Raw genomic sequence first — 6,287 nt, 5'->3', positions numbered from 1 at the left:
GTAAACGTTCCTTCCCTCAATAGGAGGGCCAAGAGGCACAACCAGTGAGACATTAAGTTGAAAGCCGGCGACTTGGTTTGGGTCATAGAGCCTCACACTCCACGTGGACATTATCCACTCGCACGTATCCTAAGACTGCACTATGGCAAGGACGGATGCGCGAGATCCGCCGACATAAAGACCGTTACGAGCGAACTGACCCGCCCGACCGTAACGCTCGCTCCCGTCCTTCCTTCTTTGGGGGTGGAGGATGTAGCAGCGCAAATGTAACGAGTTTAAATGCAGCATAGGAAATGAACCAAAATATCATTGCATATAGGAACAGTAACCCAGCGCATACAGGGTGCGTCCCGGCAGGTTCGGCGCCGGTTCAAATCCCGGGTCATTTCTTTTTTAGAACTCAAACATGCTCCGAACTCGATGGGACGCTCGGTAACCAGGGTCGAACCCCCCCCCCCCCCAAAAAAATCTATTTTAACCGTCTTCTCGCTCTAATTTGGTTCAGCCTTGTTTAAGGCTGACCGGCAAAAAGAGCAATTTGTCTCAAGAACAAATACTGGCAATTTAGCAGCTTGCTTCTAGTCATTCACATGTTTATGGCCGATGTTAGCAATGATAAAGTATGTTAAAAAAAATCGTAATGTTACGAAATTTCCCGAGTAATTTTGCCGAGAAACTGCTCTCTAATTCAAGTGTTTAAAATACGATTTTTTACAAATTGTGGAGATTGACGCGCACAGTTCAACATCACTTGATAGGGGCATAGACTTCCACGTATCGCCCGTCGGGTTTCTCTGTTCGAGGCCCACCCGTTGTCAAGAACGCTCACACAGCCCTCGACTCAGTGCGTGGCTCTACCTGTCACAGATAATATGCATATGAATCTAAATGCATCATAATGAGCTCTGAGGGTTCACTTAGTTTCCTGATCACTTGATGTCCCACAACTGAAATTATTGACTGTATTAAGCTTCCTTGTGGCACCATGCTGAACGTCTGCCCAGAGACCATGCTCAACGTTTAGTTTCATGCTCAAACTGCTTGGTGCTTTCGTTTCTTCGACTTCTGATGCCGCGAAGGAGTTCAGCGTTTCCTCAGTTTTCTCATTCTCTAGTTCGAGCTTCACCTTTTGTTCGATCTCCTTTGTCACCATCTTCTGCTGGAATCTGTTTAAAACATCTCTCGCGGCTGCCCTATAGTCGATATTGAAGTCATCTGCCCCCGTCACCGGTTCAGGTTCACGGATTTCTTCAGTTACTGCATGCATCTTCTTTGTTGCCAGTTTCTTCGGTTTCCCTTTTCTGCGTGCCTCGACTTCACTCAACAGGCGAGCTTTACTGGCTTTCACACCCGATAAAACTTCCTCATGCCTTGGATGCTTGATGTCTGCCACAGCATCCCAAAATTTTTGGCAATCCGATTTAAAATGACCTTCCAAGTTACAAAAGAAACACCTTGTGCCAAATTTTACAATTACTCTCCTCACTAAACCTTCATGATCGACCTCTGACGCATATTCAACCTCGAGGTTAAAGCCTATCGCTTTCATGCCCTGTTTGTAGGTTGGGCATGCTCACACATGATGGTCCGTCGAACTGCAATTTGCACAAGAGCGTCTCTTGTTCATATCGTCCCTTGGCTTGTACACGTTGTTACCTTGGTTTGCTGGTTAATTGTTAAAACTGCCACAATTGTTTTTGTAATAGCCAGTTCTCGATGGAGGGTTCAGTAAAAGATATTCTTATGACTTAAGTCTCAACTCCTCTGGTATTGGCGCAATAATTGAAAGTGGTGTGTAAAATGTCGCTAACATCGTTCGAAGTTCATCAATCTTCACATCATCTCTGAATTTTGAGGCTACTTCCAGGTTAATCCTCCTGTTCGACTCACCTGGTTGGCTACGCCTTCTAAGCGTCTCCAAATTGTCTAGAAACTTGTCTATCGTCTCGTCGTCACGTTGTCTCCGTTTCTCGAAGCGCATCATCGCTTGGTGTCCTTGAACCCCTGTGCCAAAACGATTTAACAGCATTTCAAAGATTTTCACAGCAGTGTCCCGCTGGTACTGATTTTTGTCCATCACGCAGTTCAGGGCTGTCCCTTCCAGGTTACTGGTGAGCGCACTGCATTCTTGTCTTTCTGTCAGGTCCTCTTCTTCAAAATGCAGTTTCATTACCTCTATCCAGGTGTCAATACATCCATCAGATTCGTCTTTATAGCATCTTGGTTTCTTTAAAACCCTTCTGGACTTTTCACTGCGTTCACTGGTTCTAGATCACCTCGTTAGAAATGTTTCCTAGGACCTGTTCAGAGGTTCAAAGGCAGTGGCCATTGATGTGGCGTCACTTGAATGCCCTGCTTGAGCATCATTGCCCCCTGATAGAGGCTCTGGGTTTCCCTTCTGTTCGAATCGCTCGGATGATTTTTTCCTTGATTAACATGATTACAGTTCATGAAATCACATCTCCCAGTCACGTCTTGCGTCGTTCATTCGTTTGAGGTCGGTCTGTTGCCAGTCGAACTTCCTCTGATGTTTGGGCCCGTGGCCTATTGTCCCCTGTGGCATAGCTGGATGAACTGCCTCTTCCTCTAGTGGATACATATGTCTTTCTTCTATTGGGTTTTTCATTGAAGTTCACTCTGGGCTCCCTGCCGGGTTCTCCTGAGTTTGGTTCCCCATTCTTCGATCCACTCTTGTTTCCTAGTAGCACATCCAATCTATCCATGATAGTGTGAGTTCGCCTCACGATCATTGCGTCTATTTTCGCGTGAAAAGTCCGAAGAGATTGCTCTTGTTGAGTTCTCAACTTCTCCATGTCGTCTCTCAACCGTAACTCTCTTTGCTCAGCTTCCCTCGCCATTCGCGTTAAGTTTTTGGCCAAGTGTTCATCCGTCCTCTCCTTCAAGCGTTTTTCGCTTCTGCTAAATTCTTGTCTGTTGCGGTTGATCTCTTCCCGCAGGCTTTCTCTCTCGACGTGGACTGCCCCTCTAGTTCACTCATTCTTAAAGACATCTGTTCATTCTGTTCTCCTTTGCTGTCCACTATTGGCGTCACAAGTGGTGGTGTCACCCTATCGGTTCCAGGTAGCTTGGTGCTCGTCGAGACTCCGGTCTTGATTCTCTGCCTAGACGTCTCTTCATGATCCACTTCTGGATCCGCAAGTGGGTTACATAGCCTGTGTTTCTGTTATTCCCAGTCCGCATTTCCAAATTCGTCATGTTCACAAAGGCTCCTGACTGGCTTGATCCATTTGTGATCTTTCTTATTGTCCTGACCACACCAAATTGGTCCATTGAGCCAGTCTCTCTATTGGTGTATGCATTATTCTACTGAGTCGAACTATTGAGGCTGATTTGAGATCCGAAGTCATCTTGCTCGTCATCGTTCTCCTCCTCTTCCTGGGTTTCTGCTTCATCGCCTGTACCCGTTCCCATAGTAAATGGAAAAAAGTTTCCCAAATTGTTCTTCCTTCTTTCTGAAAACGAGGAGGACGTTGCCGGTTTCTCCGTCACACCATGCATCATAGTGTCGACTGTTCAAGATGTTGTAGTCGCCACGTTTTCAGTAGAGATGTCGGACAGTTCCGACACCCCTTCTCGGTCTATAGTCCCGGTGGAAGTGGCAAAATCTTGGCCTTTTTCTACCGGAGTATATTCACTCGCCAATTTTCGGTTTCCACTCCCTTCCGGTCCATGTCCCTCCCGATTCTCATCTATGGCAGGGTCCGGATGGACCTCTACTTCTAACATTGCCTTTTGTCCTTCTGAAGAATTTTGACTCCTGGTTTCAACCATTCCGCCTGAAACTTTCTTCCCTTTGTTGGTCCGGGCTCGTGCGATCCTTTCCACAAAAGGGTCGCTCATTGCCTTTCTCTGTTTCTCTGGTACGAATTTTCTAGAGCTATCACTTTATTTAGACGTCTATATTCATTTTTGACTTGTCTTGTCTAGATTCTTTTTTGATTTATCACTTCCTACTGCCTATACACTCAATTCGATTGCCAATGTTCTTGTTGTTTGACTACTGATAACAAGAAAACATCACAATAAATTCCCAAAAGTTTCACTTAAAAAGTGACCAAGAATCCTTGTATCTTATCACAGAACAGCGTATAAACAATTTATTCTTAACAGTCGATTATTGTTTGTAAGATTTGAAGCTTGCACAGTCTGATGATATCAAATTATTGAAAAGATAGTGTGCTCACTACCCAATCAAGAACAGATATTACTGATTTAAAACCAAAAACGAACGAATAAAAACAGTATTAGCAATGGAAAACATGTGTGTTTTGTATTTTAGTGAGTCGCATTACAAAAGTCGAACTTGTTTCAAAAGAAAGAGCTTTCCCTGTTCGGTGCCGCACTAAACAGACAAAACTTGAAGGCAGTAATTTTCGGAATGGTGAAAATAGGACCCTTCTGAATTGGCAAAAATTGGGATCCTTCCCGATTGGCAAAAATAGGACCTCTTGGCAAAATTGGACCCCTCTGGATTAGCAAAATTGGGACTCCTCCGGATTGGCAAAATAGACCCTTCCGGATTGGCAAAATTGGGAACCTTCCGGATTGGCAAAATTGGACCCCTCCGGATTGGCAAAATTGTGACCCCATCGGATTGAAAAAAATTGGAACCCTCCATATTGGCAAAATCGACCCCTCCGGATTGGCAAGATTACCAGCCTTCCGGATTAACAAAAATAGGACCCTTCCGGATTGGGACCCCTCCGGGTTTGTAAAAATAGCTTTTCCGGAAATTACTTCCGAACTAAACTTAACCGGTTTCACCTACTATACTAGTATAGTTACGATGTAACTCACTAATTTAGCTCTTTTTTCCGTTGCAAAAAATATCGATATCTCATAAATTGCGATTTGTGGGGGGATCAAAATATCACTATTTTGACCCTAAAAACCGGTCTGCTTACTGTCTTTTTCACTGAAAAACGGTATAGGAGTATTAATAGAGGCTGTAAAAATAGTAATACTAGTAATATTATACCCCTCCGTTATTGTTCAATATCCGAATTAAGGTGCTTAACTCGGAAATTCGCAACTCGGTGGAGGTTCACTTCAGTGCAGTCACTGTCGAGCTCCCCACAGATTGATATCTTACTCTTTGTACCAAAAGGGATACAAAACTTGTTAGAGATACCCAACAGTCGATTGTTTTGTCCTTGAGCCCGTTCTTGTAGCTTCTTGCACTGCTTGCCGCATCAGTCTTTTTCTCTAATCTCGAGACCCTTCCGGATTGAGCGCAAATTAGCATTAACGTGCTTAAATACTCAAGTAACCCTACAGTACAAGCACCAGAAACGGGCCATAAATTTGATCGTAACGATCCTGACTGATATAAATGCCTGTAATAAGAAAAATCTAACAACAACAAACGGGAGTGTCGGATCACATCTGGTCTGGGATGATAATTTCTACTGATTTTGTCGGTTATTTTTTTTGTTTTTTGTTTTTTCTTAGGAACTATAATACTTTTCGTTTCGTTTCTGTATATCTATAAATGTTTTTGGTCACAAACCTCTCAGGGAACGACGGGACGGCCAATCCCCCCACCCTTCCTGGTACGTAACTTTTTCGTCTTAGCTCGTTAAAAAGATATTCACGGGAATCGGGAAGGCTTCCGAGTTCCGAACCACCCTTCTGCCCCGGTGGTCAGGGCCTTGCTCCGAGCATCCGTTCGGCGCAGAGTCTTCGTTAACGGTTCTGCCGGTCATGATGTTTAAAAAAATCCACCCAGGAGCGCCATAAAAACATCTATGTAACATTCGCCCGGAAGAACACACAGACGGAAAATAAAGCTAGGTTCCTAAATGACTGGCTAGCATCCAAGCACAGCTCTAGATGCTTTTCATCGCCTCCGGATTCTGGAATTTGGGGAAATAACGTCCTTATTTCTTTCAGGAAGGCTGGACAAGCCGTTCCAACACCTTTCCTTGTTCTCGGGATTTGCTTTGTAACGATTGTAGCGGCCGAATCTTTACAACTCGGAATGGTCTTCGTAAAGTTTTCTTCAATCTCGATCAGTATCACACAATTTCTGTTAACTGCTTTTCTTCACGAATTCTCTTGTTCTTCTGTTTTCTCTTCGCAGTTTTCAGTTGGCGCGAAATTTCGACGTTGTCACGTGATTTCTTTTCAAACGAATTATTAAAAATTAACATGAAAGTCCAAATTAACCCATTCGCGTTCGTCAAAATGAATGATTATTTAGTATTGCGAAATACTACACACACACAAAAGACCATTGTCTTAATTGTTTATTTAACGACCCAATT

This window comes from Symsagittifera roscoffensis, chromosome 5 (genome assembly GCF_963678635.1).
Source record: "Symsagittifera roscoffensis chromosome 5, txSymRosc1.1, whole genome shotgun sequence".
NCBI classification, from domain to species: domain Eukaryota; kingdom Metazoa; phylum Xenacoelomorpha; order Acoela; family Convolutidae; genus Symsagittifera; species Symsagittifera roscoffensis.
This window is presented reverse-complemented; position numbering follows the sequence as displayed.